The 23420-nt window shown below is 40.2% G+C and overlaps 1 protein-coding gene across 3 annotated transcripts in view; it reads left to right on the forward strand.

Moving 5' to 3' along the window:
• Positions 1-23420, forward strand: part of CDK14 (cyclin dependent kinase 14) — a 543695-nt gene that overhangs the window by 27030 nt on the left and 493245 nt on the right. Inside the window, exon 1 of one of the 3 annotated variants that reach the window (XM_039522184.1) lies at positions 18042-18148. The exons of the other annotated variants lie outside the window; for them this stretch is intronic. The gene's annotated coding sequence lies outside the window, so the exon portion shown is untranslated. Of the gene's footprint in view, positions 1-18041; positions 18149-23420 lie in introns of those variants that run through there. 3 annotated transcript variants of the gene reach the window in all.

Genomic DNA, 23420 nt, shown 5'->3' on the forward strand with positions numbered 1-23420 from the left:
GGCTTAGCCTGCTGCCGGACTGGATGAACGGGTCGCATACCCCTTGAAACCCTTTCACGTACCACCAGGGGTACTCATACCACACTTTGGGAAACACTGCTCTAGGTAAATAAAATACGAGTAACTTTTTGAAGGTGGTTTAGCTACACATTACAAATATTTTTGGGAGGGAGAGGCTCATTTGAGTTGCTTGGTTTGCTGGTAGTGGGCAATAGTGAATTGTATTTCTGCATTTCAATTATGTTTGGGTATTTTGCTATATTTTTGAGATAGTGAAAGGCATACGTGAGTATCAGAGCTCTTCTAGTAGGTGTAGTCGTCCAAGCTTCTTGAACTTGAAATAATCCTGCCAATGGAAGGAAATATAGACAGCAGTCTACTTTACTTCACTGTTGCTTTGGTTTTTTTGCTCTGTATAGTGGAATATTGATTTTTACACATGAGCAATGTTTCGTTGGTATAAAGTAGGTTAGTCTTGTGACCTTGTGTACCAGAGTGAGTGTCTAGAGGTTGAGTTTGAAGAGTGAAAAGGGATGTAGTGTAAGAGCAGATCTGCAGCGAATGGAGAGGAAGATGAATTTGAGTGCAGTATATGGAAAAAGTAATGGTAGAATGGTAAACTATAGAATTTCACAAAATAAAGTGAAATATAGTGAAATGGGATTTTTTTAAGCGACTTTTGACATAAGGAGCTGCTGAGGTTCCCTGGAAGAGAAGTGTTCTGATTGCATGGGGTATCTTTTTGTCCTTCCAGAGGACAGCGTCTTGGCTTATGGAAGCGGAAGCATCCCCATGCTCTCACTCTTAAGGAGAGGTGGGGGAGTATACTAACTATACAGCAGTGGTTCTCAAACTTTTGCACTGGTGACCACTTTCACATAGCAAGCCTCTGAGTGCGACCCCCGCTTATAAATTAAAAACACTTTTTTATATATTTAACATCATTATAAATGCTGGAGGGAAAGCGGGGTTTGGGGTGGAGGCTGACAGCTTGTGACCCCCAATGTAATAACCTTGTGACCCTCTGAGGGGTCCTGACTCTCAGTTTGAGAACCACTGCTATACAGGTTATCTGTTTCTTCACTCCCAGGGTTGGAGAGTATTTCTTTGTAGAATCTAGGAATAGGGAACACCTGCTTAAATGTGATTAATTGCCAATGAGCCTGCTGCACCTGGGACCTAAGAAAGAGTAGGATTTGTGTGTCTTGGGAAGAACTTGTGGTATGAAAAGTTTAGGTCATCTTTTGCCATCTTCCCTCTTAGGTAGGCTGGGCAGATTTGGAAGACTGAAATTTATACAAGATTTGGCTTGGTTATCCATTGCCTGATTATTTCATGCATGTTCAGAGAGGTTTAGACTATGGTGACATGTGGTGGTGGTTCTTTTGAGCCTACATACTTGAGCAATGCCCAATAAGGTGGTTAGAATAAGCATTGTAAATGTAATATTTACCTGGCCTGAAAACTTGGTAAACGCCCATGGACAAAAGATAGGGTCAGGGCTTTGGAGCAGAGCCTGGAGCTGGAGCGCGGAGCGGTGGAGCTGCAGGTTTTTGCCTAGAGCTGGAGCGGAACCGGAACACAGCTCCAAAGCCCTGGATAGAGTTGTAGTTAGATCTGTATCAAACGCACCTTTCTAAATGTAGATAAAGAATCTCATTCTGAAAGCCTGATTTTGTGTTGTCTCAGCTGAGGGTTGCTGAATCTGGGCCTATAAGATAATAGGTCATAAGAGAGAAGGACTGTCCCAGACTGGTCAGACAAAGAAAACGAGAGGAGAAAATGGTCTTAGGCAGGTTAAAACACAAGTAGGAAACAAGCAGCTTGGAATAATGCAAAATAATGCATCTTGGGGAAAACATTATATGCACTTGGTTTAGGAATGAGAAGCCTGGTAATAGTGAGAGAGACTGATCAAAGCTATTGGTTAGCAACATACAATACAGCAGTGAAAGAGGCCCATGTGAAGTCCTTATATCACTCAACAAGGAAACAGTGGTCTCTGGGTTAAACTAGCAGAAGTCAGAAGGGATGTGCAACTTGTGCATTCCATTAGAGTCACTCTGAGGGTGCTCCCTTCTTCTGGTGTGGGTGGGTGGGCAGGGAGTCCTCATTTCCTCAAGTGACCTCTTCAATTTCTGCCGGGGGTTCTATGGGAACCCCCCACCCCATAATTCTGGTAGTTATTCCCTCTCCTCCCCAGCCACCAGTACTTACCTTTAGGGCTGCACTGGCTCCCCAGTGGAGGAGGGTTTGGCAGCAACTCATGCTGCTAGACTTATTGACCGTGGTGTCATGTGCCAAGGTCAGGAATCATTCTGGTGGGGTCTGAATCAGGCACTCTGCCTCCGTTGCTATCACTGTTCCTGGAGCTATTGTGATTAGTGGTGGGAATAGGTAGCTACATGATTGGTGTAACAACACCTGCAAATAATGTTGCATACATCATATCCATTCTAAAAGGTCATTTTCAGTGGCTTAAGCTTTACAGTATGAGCTGAAACTTGACAGGTTCCCTTCTATGCCAAGAATGTTTTGTGTTGTGTGTGGGTTTTGGGTGAGGGATTGCAAAGTTGATCAAGAATGGTTCAGGTTTCATTGAGAGTGAAGGTGGTGGTAATGATGGTGGTAAGGAATCTTCTCCCCACTAGAACAAGTGTTGCAACCTTTTGTTTGATCAGCTGTTGTGGTTCAAGGCAGAAACTTGAAATGGTCTAGATGTGCCATTTTGGTGTTCTGGTGAAAACTGGTTGCTATTTGTGAAAGTTTTAAAGCCTGAAAAAGAGTTTGCACATTCTTACTCTGTTTTGTAATGCAGTTACATACTGATCTGCCAATATTCTGTCTGGTGTGTGGATAACTAGGGGATTCCTTTTCCTTTCCCTATGAGAAATATGTTGTATCTGGACGAATCAGGCCTCTGAAAGATTTATGTCTTTTCAGGTTAAGGGAATAAGTGGAATCATTGTAATACGTGTCTCGGTCTGGTGGTACAAGGGCTAATAACAAGAAGTGACCAGAGGACAAAAATTCCATTTCACAGCAGTTTTCAAGGTTTCAAAATTTGGTTTTATTCTGCTTTGGAATGAAACCAAAACCTTTTGAACATTTTTGTGAATATGGATTTGTGTCAGTGTTGGTCTTTTCAGATCAAGCCTGAACCTTTTTGGGAAGAGGTATATGGGTGTAATCTGGTGGTTTGGGCACCGGTCTGGGATGTGAGAGATCCAGGTTCAAGTGTCCTCTCTGTCTCAAAAATAAAAAAAACCTTCCCAGTGAAAACTGTCAAAACTGATGCATCCCTGGAAAAGTTTTTGTTTTGACATTTTATTTAATTGAAAATGTGCTAACCAGCTCTACTAATAATTGAATTATTGGGATAAAATTAAAAAAAAGTTTAAATTGAGGTTGACTATCAAGAAAAGTTTGACAGTGAGATCAGTTAGGTCTCGACCTTCAAATATGTCCATTTGACTTAAGTGAAAGGCAGCTGATGAGTATGCATTCAGGTGTTTTCAGGAAGTAGTCTTAAATAGTAACATAAATGCATCGTTGTTGCGTGGGATTGGAGGATGCTGGCAGATGCATTGTAATAATGGAGTTGTTACATGTTTTAATTGTTATGTTATGTAACTATGTGTTGATCACTTTTCAATTGTAAATTATTTTCATGTTACAGAGCAAAATAGTTAATAGTCGATAATATGAATTTGTTCTTATTTTGTTGAATATGGGATGCCAGAAAGATTTGTATTATAAGCTGAACATAAATGGCCTTAGCACAATTGTTGTTTGAAACCTTTGTTGAGAGGCTTCACTTAAATCAGTGTAATTCACCCTAGCTTATTTCAAAATTAACAAATTATGGCAAGGGGCAATTAAAAAAGAAAACTTCTTGATTTTTATAAAATAGTATTAGTAAATATTTAATACATCACTGACCATTCTAAAAAATAAACTATAAACATTTCTAAGTTATTTTGGCATGTTCTGGAGGAAGAGATCTCTTCTGACCCAGCAGTATACTCACAAAAAATAAGGGAAAATTCTACTGTCGTTGGATTTCTTCCTGATTTTTATGCATTTGATTTCCACTGCTCAGTTCCTACTCAAATAATCTGAATCCTTCCTTGAGAGAGAGAGAGAGAGAGAGCGCACTTCTGGGGATCTGTCCAAGGAGATGGGATGTTAACCCTGTAGCCTTCACTCTGAAAAAGCTGATGGATATGGATCTCAAAGGAACACTTCCAAATAGCACGTATTTCTAAACCCACTTTCCTCATTTGTGTGTGTGCCTTAATCATGTTGTCAATGCACCTATTACTGCAGGTCAAACAAGAGCATGTGCATGCCACAGATGTGGACTCTGAATGTTGAGTGTTGGCTCTGTTGTTGTTGTTGTTGTTGTTGTGATGTACGCTTATGTAAACATCCTGGTTGTACTGTGTCTCGCTGTCCTTCCCTTCCATCCTCTAGCTCTTTCTGTGTCTTTGAAGTTCAGTTCCCTGTTTGTGAAATTCAATGGTGAGAAAGTGAAATGTTTAGATGATGGGGTAAAATGTTGACCTATCAGTCTTGTCAGAACCCATTTCAGTTGTTTAAGGTATAGTAACTTTCTCTATTCAATGAGGTGATTCACACATTTCACATTCCAAGTTATTGTTGCTTAATTTAAATGCTCATGATAGGCTAGGCTGAGAGTTTATTAATGAGGCTCTAGTATGCGGTTCTTTGATCCCTAACTCCGTTAGAATCCCTTGACAATGGGGACAGAGCTAGGTCAGGGAGAGCTGGGATTTAAAAAGCTAGCTCCTAAGCAACAAGAGAAGCTAGCAAACAGGAGAGTTTTGCGAGGGAGTTTAGAGAGAGAGCGTGAGGGGCAGATACACCTAACATTGTTAGGCTAACAAACATAATCTAAACATAGGCCAACCCCTTGCCTCCTACTCAACCCCCCTCCCCACTCCTCAAGAGTTAAAAAAAAATGCAGGCAGAAGTCCAGCAACACAGTGGGGACTATCCAGTTTATTGCTCTGAACGCAGCATGTACGATTACCTACCATATGGGCAGGTTGCTTATGTATGCATTTGCTGCAAGCAACTCATGGTTCTCACAGCCTGAGTACAGATTCTTGAGACCAGAGTGGCTGAACTGGAGGAATTAAGGGAGACAGAGGTCCTTAGAGGAGACTTGCAGGGACACACAAGTGCAGTCCTACCCCAGTCAGACCACTTCTGTGCTGTTGAGGAGGATGAAGGTCTTGGGGAAGGAGAACATTAAGCTGGAGCGGAGAGAAATGATCTCATAGTTGGGACACTTCTTCCGGGTGATGTCATGGTATCCTCTCACACTGAGGATACCCATCTGAGGGACGGGGCCCCAGTTATTAGGAAGAGCCAGGTAATAGCAATAGGTAGTTGGGTTTGTGATGACTGGAAGAACTGGCTGGTGAATTGCCTGCCTGATGTGAAGCTTGTGGACCTCTGGAGAGCTAGATACACTTCTGTCAAGTGGTGGGGAGGAGCTGGTGGTTGTGGTACATGTAGGTATCCATGACATGGTGAAAGGTAGGAGGCCAAATTTGGGCTGCTAGGTAAGTGATTAAAGTCCAGGACCTCCGTGGTAGCATTCTCTGAAATGCTTCCAATTTCACACACACAGCCAGTTAGTCAGGCAGAACTGCAGGGTATTAATGTGTGAATGAGACAATAGTGTTCAGAGGAGGGATTTAGGTTTATTAGGAACTGGAGAATTTTTTGGGAAAGAAGGTGCCTATACAGGAAGAATGGGCTTCACCTAGACCAAAATGGAACCAGATTGCCGGTTTGTAAAATTAGAAATGTTGTAGAGGAGTTTTTAAACTAAGGGCTGGGAGAAAGTTGACAGATGTGGAGGAACACACAGTCTGGACTTCATCTTTAGGGGAGAACTTATTAAAGGAGATACTCTGTATCCTAGTAAAGTGAATAGGATGTAAGTTGATAAAATATAGATAGTGGTTGAAGAGAAATAGTCAAACCAAAAAGAGTCCCATTTAATTACATCACAAGAAGGCAGACAACTAAATATTGACAAATTTTCTAGGTACTTGTATATGAATGCAAGAAGTCTAAATATTAAGGTGGTGTAACTTGAGTGCCAGGTATTAAATGAAAATATTAATGTAATAGGCATCACAGAAAGTTGGTGGAATGACAATAATCAATGGGACATTGTAATACCAAGGTACAAAATATATAAGAATGACAAAGTAGCTCACAAACTGTTTGGGGAGTGGCACTTTATGTGAAAGAAAGCAGAGTCAAATATAGTAAAAAATCTAATTGACAGAGGAAACAAAGGGTAGCAATAAATGATCAGTTTTCAGAATGGAGGGAAGTAAAGAGCGGGGTCCCTCAAGGATCTGTTTTGGGACATGTGCTGGTCATCATATTTGTTAATGATCTGGAAAAGAAGGTGAACAGCAAGGTGGCAACATTTGCAGATGGTACAAAATTACTGAAGATAGTTAACTTTGTAACTCATCACAGTCCGCTTGGACTTCTCTCAAAACTGGGCAACAAAATGACAGATGAAATTCAATGTTAATTGCAAAGTAACGCGTATTGGGAAAAATAATCCCAACTGTACATAAAAAATTAGTGGTTACCTCTCAAGAAAGAGATCTTGTAGTCATTGTAGATAGATCTCTGAAAACATCTGCTCAATGTTCAGTGGCAATGAAAAAAGCTACCCAAATGTTAGGAACCATTAGGCAAGGGATAGGTAATAAGACAGGAAAATATCATAGTGCCACTATATTAAATCCATGTTACTCCCACAAACATAAATAAGTACTTCTGCACACAGCACACTGCCAACCTGTGGAACTTGTTGCTGGGGGATATTGTGAAGGCCAAAAGTATAACAGGGTTCAAAAGAATTAGGTAAGTTTCTGGGGGTAGTTTCATCAATGGCTATTAGCCAAGATGGACAGGCACAAAACCACATGCTCTGGGTGCCCCTAATCCTCAGCCAGAAACTCGGACTGGATGATTGGATGGATCTCTCTCGATCATTGCCCTGGTCTGTTCATTCCCTCTGAAGCATCTAGCACCATCCAGTGTCAGAAGACAGGATAGTGGGTTAGATGGAGCATTGGTCGGACCTACTATGGCTATTCTTATGTTTTTAATATGAAGAGAAGTGACTGAAGATGAGACTTATGAACTAACAACCCTTTCGAAAACACTTAGTAAGTGGTTAATATGATGTGCCCAGTGAGCGTATGTGCTGTCTCTATCCAATAATTAATATCGCTGTCCAAATACCAGCTACCTAACCAAAGAGATAAATTCCCCTATGGGATACATATGTTTAAAAAAGTAATCTGAAGTCCCAGGGAATAAAAGAAAAGGAAACTGGCCCAACTTTACTAGCTATTCATTACTCCCAGGCCCAGAAAATGATCAGTTGTTAAAAACATAAGTACAATTCTTCTTACTCTAATCTGTTACACATACACATACTTAAAATCTGTATATTTATGTATACAGTGTGTCTATATGAGCATATGCTTAAAAACCTGGCGACAGATTTACATTTATCCTTTGTTCTGTTCACACTGGGTTGAAGAGATTTTTCTCTCACCAACAAAAACAGCATTTATCTCCTTACCACGGCATTCTTCATTATGCAGAATTGCACAAAGTCCTTTCTTGACATGCACTTTTTCTAAATTATATTGGTCTAGTTTCTCCAACCTTTTCTGTATCTTTGAAAACTGTAATCTCCTTAAAATAGCTCTGTTTTGATACCCCTTTCCTATTTTTCCCAATAAGATGTCCGGAACTGCTATATTCCAAATATGGTCTCAGCAGTTGTCAGTCAAATTGGGTCCATGTGGTTCAAGTTTTCTGAATATTTTCCACATCTTCTTTGTGTCCTTTTCCTCTGACTTAATCTCAATAGAATTCAGCCAATTTTCCCCACATTTCTCTGCTGAAATTAATGATTATATAGTATTTTTTTTCTATTTATCTTCATTGCAAACCTGTATTGCCTCTTATTTACTATGGAGACACTAATTGTTGATGTACTTGTACATCTTCAATCACATCCTCTGCATTACTCAAAATTAAGGTAAGAAGTGCTCTCTGTCTAGATTCTCCTGTTACACCGAGTTTGCCTTTTTGATTAAGTGATCTGTAACATGCAGAGATGTCTACATGAGCCTGGAACAATATTTCTGAGAGGCCTGAACTTCCCCATTCATCTCAGTGAGGTATTAACTCAGTTACTCTGTGATAATGTAATAGTCAATATTGGTAACTCTTTCATTGCTCATGTGTTTAAAAAAAAAAAAAGGGAGGGAAGATCACAGATCTGCACAATTGATATTCTATGACTTTTCTCCCCTAGTCAAGAAGGAGACAAGGAGCTAGCAGAGCTGGGCATATTCCAGCCCAAGTGAAAAGGAGTCAAGCTCAAGGTGCCCATTGGTGCTCAGAGAGCATGCCCAATCATATTATTTTAATATCCGTATGATATACCGAGAGTGGTGTCTCATTTTGGCCAGTCACAAGGGTGGAGCATCCAAGCTCCACCAGCAAAATTTATCCTTCAGTTTTTCCTTGGTGGCAAATGAGAGAAGGAACTTATCAAATCCAGAGATGCAGATAGGCTGAAAATAAGAACAGAATTTTTTTCCAAAGGTTGCGATTTAGAAGTATTTAAGGAGAATGTTAACTAACTACTCTGCAGTTGCTTCCTAACCTTCCTATGCCTGTCAGTCTCCTTACTTGTTTCAAGTTCTCTGACCTCTTCAAGACAAGCCGGTATCACTTAGTATGTCATCAATCATGGACTTTTTTTGTACTTCTTGGTCATATGATGTTTAAATCTCTCCTTATGGATGTATGACTTGCTTTGTGTGCATTTCTGTACAAAGCATTAAAACTGTTTGTGGCTCTTGGGTTAAACCAGGATGCTTGAAATATGATTTCAACCCTGGAAATTCTTTCTTGACCAGCACACAGTTCCAGCTACCTGAGGTCCCTGTGGAAAGTGCTGTCTCGTCCTTCCATCTTCCTTTACAGAAAAGCAAACAATCAAACAAACACACAATGTCCCTCTTTAAAAATTTGATTTTTTTTCCTCCCTCCCAGGCCTACTTTTATCCCACATTGTAACTCTCCCTCCAAACTCCTGTTACCATAAGAAAATGGAAAAAGAGATGAAATCATTCCCCTTTCCCTTCTTTGGTCTTCCTAGTATACATGCATGTCTTCCCTTTCCTAGTTAAAGTGAAACCCCGCTGTAGAAGCCTGCAAATGGAGGACTCTGTTTATGAACCTTCAAGAGGACTCAGTGCTGCCTTCCTCCAGGGAAAAGACTTAGCAGCTTTCCTTCCCATTGAGACTACATTTCCTTGTCTTGCAGGGTTTTGGGGACTCCTGATGATTTATCTAGAAAGGGGAAGTTTTTTTGCCAAAAGCTGCAGAGTAAAACTGACCACTGGATTTTGCTAACTGGAGAACTTCAAGCCTCAATATTTTGTTTTTAAAAAGACCCGTTCAAGAGAGCTGCTCCAATATTAAAGTGGGAAGTACACAATTCTTTCCATCTTGCATCTACCACTCATCAGTCCTGGCTGTAAGAGGTATTAAATCCCCTTAAATCTCACACTTCATAATGTCTCTTCCTTTTCTTTCTGAGGTGTTCGGTGGATCTGCCATCACGTTTACTAAGCTATCTTTCAGATTTATTTTCTTAGATTTCCTAACACACAATCCCTTTTTAGTTGTGATTTATGAAGCTAAATGTGTGTGTAAGCACAAGTAGGAATTTAGCTGGATGTAGGGATTTATATTGATTTATTCCAGCTTAAAGCCAATCCAGATACCTAGTATAGACATGTGTAATTGGACATGGATGAGGTGTTAGGGAGGTAAATGGGTCAGCAGGCTGGAAACAAAATGTCTGTACTAGCTAAAATCAAGGGAACACCCAGGGAACCACTTACAATGGATAAGATAACTATTGCTAAGATAAATTGTGCATGTAAAGATGAGATAAAGAGTAAGTTGTGCGTGGACAGCGCCTGTTTTACAGGGATTGGTTCTTACAAAGTAACCAAGCCAATTCCAAAACGTGTGATGCAATGTACAGTACATGCAATGTGATGTGTAAAGTTGTATAAAGGAAGAGGTTCCCTGTGTAATTTTAGATGTGTGGTATACCCTGTACCCACTCCGTACACTTGAGCATGAGCAACTCAAGTGTAGTTTGATTGTATGACAATAAAGGAACCCTAGTTATGAGACTGAAATCAAACTGAGTTCTTGGGGAATTGAATGGAAGAGGTCTAGGGGGAACCCCAACACACTGATGCCGTAACTCATATCTGCATGCTTGGAGCAGGTAACGTATACACATGAGGGTCGCAACCTAGCATTAAAAAAAATAAAAATAAAAATAAAAAAGCACTGGAAGAATTTAAGGGTTTAAATTTAAGGGTTTAAATATAAGGAAGTACCATGCTGGAAAACTGGGTTAACTCTAAGGCATTACGCTCACTTTTTAATTTTCGAGAAACCCTCATGCCCCCCACCTCTCCTTTACTAGCATCCAAACTCCCTTTTAACAAATTCAATTTGTAATTTAAAATTAAAATTAAAAACAAAAACTTGGTATACATTTTTTATTTAAAATTAAAAATAACCACCCATAGTTTTTCTTGGCACAAAAATTTAATAAAAATGTAATGTAAAATAAGAAATAGCATAAACAAAATGAATTTAATGTGAGGGATGATGCATTTTCTTCACAAATTGGGAAATCCTAGGTTTGAAAGATGAAAGTGTGCAACGCAAATCATTTGACATCCAGTCAATTCCTTTGTTTCATTTTTATTATGACTAAACTTGAAAAGCTTTTTTCACAAAGGTACGTCGATGAAAACGAAAGAATAATTGGTAGTGCTTCTTCTCCAACTTTTGGGTAAATTGGGAAATATTTTATACAAAATTCCTCCAGGCTTAAGTTTTTGAAAATATCTTTCACATTTGAATCGTATTTCATTTTGAGTGCTTGTTCTTGCAATACTTCTAGCAATGAATCGACTACAATTGTCTGATGTAGCCATATCACTGCATTTTTCATTTTTCATTTGTATTTTCTTTTGTACATTCCAAACATCCCGTTTTTAGCCAGCGATCCATTGTAAATGGGATTAGCAAAAACAAAAAGAGGAATTTTGTATATTAATACACACCAGGTATGTACTTGCTACAATCTTTAGATTACTACGAGCAGTTATTGACTTTTATCTTTTATCCGTCAGTATGACTTCTGCGCATGCCACAAAAGCAAGTGTACCGAGGAGTGGTAATGCGCACACATGGTTTGCGTCGGCGCGTGAGCCGATTTTTTTTTTTTTTTTTTTACTGGCACGCTGCTGCCAGCCAGGGTCCTGGCCGCCGGCCCTGCTCAGCCCACTGCTGGCCTGTGTGAACGGGACCTCCAGCCGGCAGCGGGCTGAGTGGGACCGGTGGCCGGGAGCCGGTGGACAGAACCCCAGACCAGCAGCAGGCTAAGCCACTCAGCCTGCCGTAGGTCTGGGGTCCCAGCCGCCGGCCCCACTCAGCCCGCCGCCGGCCCCTTGCCACCTGGGGTCCTGGCCGTTGGTCCTGCTCAGCCTGCTGCTGGCCCTTGCCACCCGGGGTCCCAGCTGCCAGCCCGGGTGAATGGGACCCCCAGCCAGCAGTGGGCTGAGTGGGACTGGTGGCCGGGACCCCGGCTTGCAGGAGCTGGCAGATGGAACCCTGGACTGGCAGCGGGCTGAGCTGCTGGGCCGGCAGCGGGTCTGGGTTTCTGTCTGCCGGCCCCTCTTAGCCCGCTGCCGGCCCCTTGCCACCTGGGATCCCGGCCGTCAGCCCCACTCAGCCCGCTGCTGGCCTGGGTGAATGGGCCGCATACCCCTTAAAACCCTTTCACGTACCACCAAGGGTACGCGTACCACGCTTTGGGAAACACTGCTTTATTAAATAAATAAATAATTTTTTTTACACTGATAAAAGTTTTTTTCATTATGAAAATTTCACAGCTTCGTGCTCCCTTTGAAATTTCATCACGCCTCCCCAAGGGGGCTTGCCCCCCAGTTTGGGAACCGATGCTGAAAGGGCAGACCTTATGGACTCCCCAGAGAAGTATTAGATGGAGACTGAAACAGAGTGTAAAAGGAACTCCAAAGAATGGTATTAAAAATGCTTGGAAAAGCACAGCAAAGGTCTGTTAAATGCCAATACAAGATTAAAAAATAGGACCCATTGGCTACCATAAAAAAATTATCTAATGTGGGGTTTTGGTTTTTTTTTTTTTTTTCCCAATCCTCAGGCAAAGAAAGCCCAAGTCAAGGCAGCTGTTTCACAAGGATTATTGGTCCTGGCTAAAACTTTACAAATAAAGTGTGCCACTTTAAGGAATAAATGTAAAAGGCATAAAAAGGAAATCAAAGATATAGAGGAGGAAACAAACTAAATGGAAAAAATCCCTGAAAGGTCAGGGAGAAAACAGTGTCTGTTACCTATTTACATAAATCCAAAGTAAAGAGCAGCCATCCTTCAAGAACTGTATTTAATGAGTATAGCTTTGCAGGCAAAGTGTACTAAGTTTAAAAAATAAGTCCTAAAATCTTTAAAAAAAAACAAACAAACAGAGCCACTTAAAAAAATTTAGCTTAAAAAAGTCATTTAAAAAATACACATATATATTTTTTTTAAAGTGAGAAATTAAAAAGCTTTTTCACAAATAAACACTGCAAAGTTTGGAAGGAATAAAGCAGTTGGGGGCTGGAAAAATATTTTAAAAGTGTGAACAATACTTGGTTTAATAATAAAACCCCAGATATGGTGGTAGAATTTGGTGCAGTCATGCCTGGTAAAACCTTTAGTTATAAACAAATTATGCAAAGGGCAGATGACTGATAGATGATGACTGCCACCAGTATATACTTTTTCCCCCACAAAAAACCTTTACAGCCATTCTGAAGGAAATGCGCCTTTCCTAATAAATATAGCCGTAAATAATCAATTGTTGCTGGTTGCTGCGGGTTCAGAAACAGCTTAGTTTAAATTATTGGACTATGGACAACTTAGTCAAAATCACCAAAAAAGAAATAGGGATTTCTCTATGATTTGACTACTTCCAAAAGTATTAGTAGAAATGTAACTTGGGTACAGCTATCTAAACATCTAATTAAGAGCAATGCAAGGAGCATTAATAATCTCAAACAATAGATGTAAGAAAAAAGGGAAAAACACCTACCAAGTTTAAAATAAAAAAACCCAAATACCATATAGTAAAGTTTTGTTGTTAATAAAAAAAATTGTAAACTAAAAACTGATTCCAATTTAAAATTAAAACCTATTAAAATATTATACAAAAATGTTCAGTTGTCATTAAATTTTATCAATCTGCATTTATCTAAACATTTTCCACTCAAATTTAATAAAACGTAATTAAGAATTGTTCAATAACTTTCTAAACAAAATATACTTTAAAATACATAAAACTGCCAAAGTGGGGGGGAGAGATGACACTTAAAAAAAAGTTATAGAATTGGTACAAAAATGAAACTGTTAAAAATTAGTACCCAGTATGTTTTAAAACCAAGCTAACACAGAGATGCTGTGGGAACATAACCAACCATTTCAGCAAAAGAACTGCATCCATTACATAAGTAAAGCTTAGAACTCATTAACAAAGGTTTGTTAACTGTGTATAATATACATAATACAGTCGATGATTGCCTGTTCTGTTCATTCCTTCTGAAGCACTTGACATTGGCCACTGTCTGAAGACAACATGTACTATAGACAAGATGTACTATTGATCTGACCCAGTATTGCTGTTCTTACGTAATGTTGTAATTGCTTTTAAAAAAGGATAATATTAAGTCAATGTGTTTTAATATTATATGTAGTATGTAAAAAAAAATGCTGTACAAAATAAAAGCAGCCTTAAACATAAATAATAATCTTGCTCTCTTTTAGCACCATAAATAACTAAAAAATTAATACAAAAATGACACCAGTTGGTGCAGATAATAATAAAAAACCCAGGGTCCAATACCATAAAGTTAAATGTAGAACCAGAGCAGCCCATATGGGGTAACAAAAAGTTTGTTTTTTCCCCCTCAAATACTTTATCAAGACAATGCAAAGTCTAAAAAGTTCCACACTTGTATTGTTGTTTGCTGGGGGACACTTACTTGTGCAAATATATGTCTTACAGTCTCCAAATTGCACAGTACAGTTGAGATGCTGGCAATGTAAAAATGATCTATGCTAATAATAAATATTATACGGTAGCTAAAAAGGACTGTTTCTAGTATAAACCCAGGCTTATGTTCTCTTTCACACCTGAATTTTCTATTGTAATAAATAAAAAAAACCATACTTTGTACCAGTTTTTATAATGCAATTAAAATAAATACAAAGTTAAAATTAAAGGCAAAACAAGTTTATAATATAAAATTACACCCTGGTGATCTATACCAAGGGAGGTGAGCTTGCATCCTTAGTCTATACTAAGCATAGTATTAGTATGTTCCATTCTATGCATCTGCAGAAGTGAGCTGTAGCCCACGAAAGCTTATGCTGAAATAAATTTGTTAGTCTCTAAGGTGCCACAAGTACTCCTGTTCTTTTTTCATAGTATTAGTAGTGATTCCCAATGGACAAGATAACTGTAGTTAAGATAAGATGGGAACGTGAAGTTGAGGTAAACAGTAAGTTGTGCATGGACAGTGCGTGCTGTACAAAGATTGGTAACCAAGCCAATTCCAAAACATGTAATGCTATCTATAGTAAATGTGATGTTATATAAGGGAAGAAGTTTTCTGTAACTTTTGGACGCATGGTATACCCTGTACCCACCCACTGCACTTGTGTCTGATCAGCTGACGTGTAGTTTCATTGTATGACAATAGCGGAACCTGACTGACAAGACAGGAGTTGAATTGAGTTCTTGGGGAGCTGTGTGGAAGAGATCTCAGGGGAACCCCAATACCTAGTAGTTCCAGTTTCTAAGGACTGGTGCTCTAAATGGTCTCATTGAAGACTTGCTGTCTTTCTTTCCTTATAAGCACCTGATCCTGAAATTGTTCCATGCGTGGAGTTCTCATTGAAATCAATGGGAGTCTCACTTGCAGGCTGAGATGGTAAGTACCTACAGTGCATGTTATTCTCGCACACCATGGGTTGTCTTCAAGGACCCAACCTCAGAACCTAAGTACAGGCTCTACCACTTGAGCTATAGAAGCAACTCCCTTAGTTGTTGTCAATAATACTCTTATTCTCTGTGGAGGATTACCTGACATACTTAGCGTGGCTGTTCTGCATACACCTCTCTTACTGAGGTCCATTGAAATAGTGTGCATAACCAAAGCTAAAACTTGACCTCCTATTTTGGAAGTGGGACATAGTTTTTCCAATGTTTCCATCTGTGGTGGTAATCTTTGTGACTAGAATCTTGCTAGTTTAGAAGTTCAAAGAATTGTGTTCATAATGTTGAAAATGAGGCATTTTGGCTGCTACTTGATGAGTCAGACTTGAGGATTTTTTAAAATTGAGGCATAATTATCAATGTTCCGTAACTCGCATGATTAAGAGCATCTTGCACAGTTTAAGAACAGGCACTCAGTTGCTTTAAAGTTTGTTTTGGAAAAGAATGAGCATGAGCAACTCTAATTAATGAATCTCTGGAGGTTTGCTGCTGAATTAGCTAATTAGGGTGTAACAGTTTTGCTGCTGAGCTAGCTTATTATGGAGTAAAATACTAAAAATTTAATCCCAAAGCAGAGTATGCAAAAGCAGCTAAAGGGTCGTGAATTATCACCTTCCATATGTTGGCTTGATTTTTTTTGGTAAGACTTTTCTGTCTCTATGACAGAAGTTAGTAGCTGAGTTCAGTAATCAAAAAGCACTCCTTAGATGCATTCTGGCATTTCTAAACTGACAAACTTTGTTTTCCACCACTGAAGTCTATCGCAAAACTGTTACTGGCATTTCTGTTGTGCTATGGGCACATGGTGACTTTTTATGTTGTTTAAAGAAAAAGATGACTAAGAAGAGGAAAAAATTACCACACCCAACATCCCTGCCCTTACCTGTGCTATCAACCCTCTTTCCTTTTTTCCCCCACTATACCTGTCACTTTTTCACCTTCTCCAGAAAGAGTTTTAGGTGTTGCTTGAATTCACTGACAAGAACAAACATGATGCAGAGATGTTGACTGTACTGTTGAACATATGTATACATTATGTTGTAATGTATTTAGGTAGACAGTGGCATCCACTTATCATGTTTCTTTCATAAAATAAAGGCTCCAATCCTGCACTTGGATCTGCATGGGGCCAGGGTCCTCCCAGAAGAGATTGTGATGTTGATGCCTTAGTGTTTGATCTTATGAAGACTAGAGTATATGCTTAGCTTTCCCTACTCTGAGTTGCCCCATTGACTTCAGAAGAACTACTCTGAGTATGTAAAGTTAAGCACCAATAGAACTACTCAGTACAGAAAGTTAAGCATGAACGTAAATCTCTGTAGGTTCAGGGATTTGTAAAATGATGCTTAGTGCTTATCCTTTATCTTCTCACTATTAATCCAGACATTCACTGTTGTCCAATTTAACACAAAGTATGTTGGTTGCTAAAAAAAGAATTTTAGCAAAGTCAGTTACAGGGCAGATGGAAAAGCTGGGTAATGATATGATACTGATGGTGTAAATGTTTTTGTGTGTCATAATAAGAAATCCTTATCCATGACATGATTTTCTTTCAAATAATCAATTATTTACTTTTGGGAGGAAACACATTTTTCTGGATAGCATTCTGTCCTATTTTATTTCAAATAAAGTTCACATATTTTGAGTTGCTCTGTTTAGACGTTGCTTTCCTGTCAAACTGATATTGTACCATTCAAGAGAAAGTATTACAGACTTCTGGAGGAGGAAAGTAGAGGAGTAGAAGTGTACTTTTTCCCTCATGTTTCTGATGCGTAGGTGGAGTATAAACGAAATTTTGCTAACACTCATCTTTCAGACTACAGATTAAATGGAGTTTTTTTCTATTTGTAGAGATTTATTAAGATGTTTATAAATGGCTGTGTACTTTTTAAAAGTACTTAAATAGTACTGTAAAATTTGAAATACTGTTAAAAGCATTGGCTGTGAAAGAAATCTGTATAAAATACTTTCAAATCTATTTTTTTCAAATGGTAAATGAAAATTAGATATGAGATTTTACCTTGTTTTTAACCAATATCTCTTATTTTAAGAAATGAATATAAGTGCAGTGATAAGTCAGTTGCACTTTTGATACACTGGAAGGATAGTCAAGTACATAGACAACTACCCAACAAACCCACTCAGTACTGTCCCTTTGCATCCTTCTCATCCCATCCACACACCTGGAACATCAACGAAAAGCAATGCCCTGACACCCTGCCCGCCCCCATGGTATTGACTTTGCTCTGTATTGTGGCTTTGCCCTAGGCCCTGGGGATGGGGCCATGTGTACATGTGTTGCTCTAGAAGCAGGCTGACCAACCGCATCTTTGATTGGGGTGGAAGGGGAGGGGATGTTGTCTGGCTTGCCAGAGGAGAGGGAATAGCGCCTTATGGCCAGGAGGGGGAAATGATGCTCAGAAACAGGCTCTAGGCATTTTGCCGCCCCAAGCACGGCAGACAGGCTGCCTTCGGCGGCTTGCCTGCGGAGGGTCCGCTGGTCCCACGGCTTTGGCGGACCTCCCGCAGGCATGCCAAGTGGCGTGCCTGTGGGAGGTCTGCCGAAGCCGCGGGACCAGAGGACCCTCTGCAAGCAAGCCGCCGAAGGCAGCCTGCCTGCCGCCCTCGCGGCAACCGGCAGAGCGCCGCCCACGGCTTGCCGCCCCAAGCACGTGCTTGGCGTGCTGATGCCTGGAGCCGCCCCTGCTCAGAAGCTGCTGCAGAAAGGGGGAGTGGGTCACTATGGCAACACTGAATCATCTGCAGGGACCTGAAGGGCTGGGGAGTTGAAAAGGGGCAAGCCTGGCAGGAGAAGCTCCTTTTCCCCAGAGCAGGTGGAGCAGCACCCACTCTCCTTCCCCTTGAGTGGCAAAATACCAGGTTTGGTCAGGACCTGCTGTGGGCATCATGCTAGCTGCTCTTTTCGGGGGGAGGGGGAGGGCATGCTGGGAGGGATTGGCCTAGGTGGAGTGGAAGTTTTTTCGCCTTCCCCACAGCAGGTTCCAGGGAGGCTTAGTTATGGTGAGTAGGGATAGGAGCTAGGCTAGGACGTCATCACTCATTACGTGAGTCTGAGGTGGCTGTCCAGTGCAGGTACTCCAGAGGTAAGGGCCATAGTGACCGGATAAATGGCTTGGTAAAGGACTTTAAAAAAGAGATGTTGGTTAAAGGACGGTAGGTGGCTGGAGTTGGGGGCAGGGAGCCAACCCCTCTTTCATATAGCCCACCTTAACCCTCATCGGGGGCGGGGGATGGTAAGGTCCCAGCCATGGGTTGGCTGGGGGACCTGGATGGAAAAACGGGGGCGGCCGGAAGCCCCCCGGGTAGATACTGAATGAACATGGAGTTGCCTGCACTCTACACTTTTTTTTATTTTTTTTAATCCACCAGGTAGTCCCAGACATCTAATAATTAAGTTGCAGCTTGATTAAAACCATATCAAGTGTCTCCTGTCCTTTCTGTATAGCTGGACAACGGGGACTGTATTGTGACTTGGTCCCTGTCTGTTCTCTGGTTCTCCCATTTGGTCACGTTGGGATGTAACTTATGCCAGCCCCATACTTGATGCAAATTACTTCCCTTGCATCATGGCTTGCATGTTTGGAGAGGGAAAGCCAAGGCTCTGTCCAATTTCCACAAAGGCTTATGCTATCCATGACGCAGGTAGCAAGTAGGAGGCTGTATGTGTGTCAATGTGCCCTTATGCCCTCACATGGGTGTGTAGCAAAAGGCACAATCTGGCTCCGAGTGATCAGCAAACCTCTTCTAGTGGAAAGTAGGCCTAAGTAAGAGTAGCAGTAGAGAGAAGAGAAGAATGAAGACAGGAAGAGAAAGATGGGAGTGTAGAGAAGGGAAAAATGGATGAGTATGCCTTCAGGGGAGGGGAAGCAACAGATTCCTAATTATTTATATAGGACCCAAGATGCATAAATGCTCCTTTCCCCAAAGAACTTACAAGAAAACACACCAACAAAGGAGTAGAAGAGCTGGTGGTTTTTTTAAATCATGTGCATAATCTTCCTTTCCACTTTTTTAAAATCCTTAAATTAAATAATAGTGTTCTATGATGGCCCTTCCCCTGCAGTTTTTGTTGATTCATCCCATTTCTCTTAACCTGTTGTTGGTTGTTCAGGTTTTATTTAACCCTCTAATTATCCATTCCTTATAAGAATAACCCCTATTTACCAAGTTGGTTTTTGGGTATTACTTGCAAATGGGACTATAGGAACAATTGCCTTAAGCTGTGTTTCGTTTGTTTTTTGTTTTCTTGAAGCGTGGTTCTAGAGGCATTATTTTTTGTCTAAATAAATAAAATTCTATTTCTTAGCAGATAAGTTTTTTGGGGAAGGGACGGCCTTGCTTTGTTTGAATAGAACAGCTCTCTTTAGACATATAAAATGAATACATAGTATAAAAATGGAGCAAGCAGTTACATTACTTTACTTTGCCATTGTTTTGGGGAGTAGGGTGTTATAATCAGAAATTGTGACGTAGTTAAGTTGTAATTTTTTTAACATATATTTGGTGCCCTCAGTTTAGTATTTTTTATCATGATACATTTTTCCCTGTTAATGTCTTACGTACTATTCTAGTAATTTATTAAGGCAACTGTGTGTTTGAAACAAAAAAAAATTAACTTTCCTTGTGTCTTGTACACTTGGTGCAGTGAAGTTCACTTTCATTTCATGTCTGTGGCTGTGGTTTGAGTGTACTGTTATATTTATCTGAAAAGTGAACAGATTTTTTTATTATGGGAAAACCATTTCTAGATGGGAGTATTATTGCTTTCCATATGCCATTTTAAAATATTGATGGGGGCTGTATTAGAATCACATACTGCAGAGATGGCTTTTTAATATATTGATGCTATTTGCATGGCTATTGTTAAGTATCTGTCAGCATTTCCATTATAAATCAGCATTTGCCTGAGTTAATAACTCAGCTACGCAAATTAGCTCCGACTAGAAATGTGGCACCAAAGGGTTCAATCTGAGAGGAAATTTTATATTCATTTAGAAAATACGGGAAGCAAGAAGGTATTTAGTTTTGCTATTTTTGATTTGTATTATGCAGCCCCCACCCAGAAAAGAAAATATTAAATGAATATTTGCTTCCTAAGCTAAGGGTATGAAACTAGTGCATTTGGGTAACTTATTTTTCTTGTAATACACTGCTACCTTGATATTACATGACCTGATATAACACGAATTCGGATATAATGCGGTAAAGCAGTGCTCCGGGGCGGGGGGGAGGGCTGCGCACTCCGGTAGATAAAAGCAAGTTCAATATAAGGCGGTTTCACCTATAACGTGGTAAGATTTTTTTTTTGGCTCCTGAGGACAGCGTTATATCGAGGTAGAGGTGTAGTTTGTGTTTGTGATAAGAACTGTATGCACACTTGTATAGAACAAGCACAATTTCCTTTTACAAAAAAAATGTGATAGTTTTCAGCATGTGGCTGCATTGCACATGTGGTACCCAGTGCTGGAGAGCTCTGCAGTAAGTGGAGTTACTCTCATTGCCAAGAGAGTCTAGAATGGCTGCTAAAGAGCCGTTGCTACTTATGGTGTAATTATTAATAATAGGGGTTTTTAAAGTCCCTGCATAGCAACGTACTTAAACAGTGCACCTTACAAAGCGCAGAGCACATCCTCTGAAGTGCCACGCCCCCTCAACTCCTGCCATTGAAATCAGCCATTTGGAGTTGCGGGGACTCAGGACCTCGGAGAATTGGCCCCTAATGGGGTGGAAATCTAAGGGAGGGGATTTATCTGCATATGCACAATAACTCCCAATATCAATGCATTCATTGAGGCTATATTTCTCCAGATCTCTGTGTATTAAGATGATGATATTGTCCTAAAATTCATGAGCCACATCCTCAGCTGGTGTAAATTATAGTATGCTTCAACAGAACTGACAATTTACATCATGCACCACACTGTCCTTCGATGGGAAATATTTTTCTCTTATTATTTTCAAACCTTAAATCAGACACCACCAACAGCAGGAAATTCAGCTTTTGAAAGCACTACATTAAAATAATCAGGATTAAACCTTCAAAGTATAGAATGCTTACATTTAATGATAAACCTCTGCTTTTGCTGTTTTGTGGGTACTAAAGTAGATTTCCAGAATTAGCTGACTAACACAGATTTTTATGAAGGAAAATATATTTTGCTATTAATGTCAGATGGGAAATAGTACCAAATAATATGTTTAACTGATAGCAAAATTGTTTTGGTAAACGATGTATAATTGTTCTTTAATAATATTGTATATGCATTTTAACAGGAGCAGTATATCATTTTAATGATTTATGGCAAAACCTATAACTCTAACAAATATAGACACATGAATTTGCATTTGGAGATGACATATTCATATCATGTTTTTCAAAAAGGTTTTGTGATGTGTTTATATTTTGAGATTTACTGGTAAAATAATATGTATTTGAGTTAGATTTAAGGTTGTTGGATTGTGATGAACTAGAAATTTCTCTTGTAATTTATAAGAATAGTAGCCCAGAGCAGTGGTTCTCAAACTTTTTTTTTCCGCAGATCACTTGAAAATTGCTGAGGATCTCAGTGGACCACTTAATGATCTTTCCAAATGTTCTTTGTACCATTAGCTAACTGTTGTAAAGTGCTTTGGATAAAAGTGCTATATATATATATATATATATACCCAAAACCCTTAAAATAATTAGTTTTTTTGTTCTACAAATAAAAGCGCACAACTCATATTTTAATATCAGTAGTCTTACCTTTCTAATGTGATGGATCTACCCTCTTTCCCTCCCCTTCCCCCCCACCACCGTGGCAGCCCTCGAGCTGGGGCTGGGGAGGAGTGGGGTCTCTCCCTTGCACAGAGCTGGGGCTGGGAAGGAGTGGGGTCTCTCCCTTGCACAGAGCTGGGGCTGGGGAAAGTCACCTTTTTCTCTGGCCGCCGCAGGCGCAGCCCTGCGTGTCCCAGATTCCCCCCCACACCACCTCTTCTCACCCCATTGCCCCCTCCCACTTACCCTGTATTCCCCCCCAAGGCCGCCAACTCACCTTACATGTGCGTCTTCTCCAGTGTCCAGGCACCTAATTAGTGGAGCCGCGCCTGCGCAGCTCCACTGATTAGGTGGCCTTTCATTCTTTTGTGTGCAGCCATCCAGGCACGCACCTTAGAGGGAACTATCAGTGTACCACCTGAATGGAGCTCATGGATCCCTGGTGGTCCGCGGACCACAGTTTGAGAACCACTGGTCCAGAGTCTGGGCAGTAGCCAGAGAGTGCTAACTTACTGAATGTTGGAAAAACTATTACATCATAGTAAATTACAGTAGAACCTCAGAGTTATGAACACCAGAGTTACAAACTGATCAGTCAACCATACACCTCATTTGGGACCAGAAGTACACCGGCAGCAGCAGAGGGGATGCCCCTCACTCCCCCAAAAAAAAAAAAAAAAGCAAATACTGTACAGAGCAGTACTGTGTTAAAGGTAAACTTAAAAAAAAGTTTTAAAAAAATTTAAAAGGTAAGGAAACTTTCTGTGCTTGTTTCATTTAAATTAGGATATTAAAAGCACCATTTTTCTTCTAAGTAGTAAAGTTTCAAAGCTGTGTTAAGTCAATATTCAATTGTAAACTTTTGAAAGAACAACCATAACATTTTAGTCAGTTACAAACCACCATCATTCCCAAGGTGTTTGCAACTCTGAGGTCCTACTGCATCTGAGAGGTTGCATCTGAGATTACAACTTGGGTGTCTTGGTTTCATAGCCGAAGACCAGTAAGCCATAGTGAATTCCAAGCAAGCTATTGAACCTTTCTCTGTGCCTTAGTTACCTCAGGAAATGTGGATAATAATGCTTTGCATTTACCTAATGCTTTTTTGTCTGTAGAATACTTGTCAAAGTTGTGTAGCAATTTCGCCCAGTTGGGGGTTACTGCTGTCTTCAGGTAGCGAGCTGTTTGGAGAGTGGTGAACTTGCTCAGAGTGTCCGCCATCATTCTTTTAAATAGGGCAAAGTTTAAAAATGGGAAGTAGCGATAACTAACGCCTAGACAGCTGTCCAAAACACAGGAGAAGCCTTGAGGAGCTTGTGTGGCTTGCAAGCAAGGAGGTTCCTTTCTCTTGTCCAAAGAGGTATTGATAGAGAG

This window comes from Mauremys reevesii, linkage group 2 (genome assembly GCF_016161935.1).
Source record: "Mauremys reevesii isolate NIE-2019 linkage group 2, ASM1616193v1, whole genome shotgun sequence".
Classification (NCBI taxonomy): domain Eukaryota; kingdom Metazoa; phylum Chordata; order Testudines; family Geoemydidae; genus Mauremys; species Mauremys reevesii.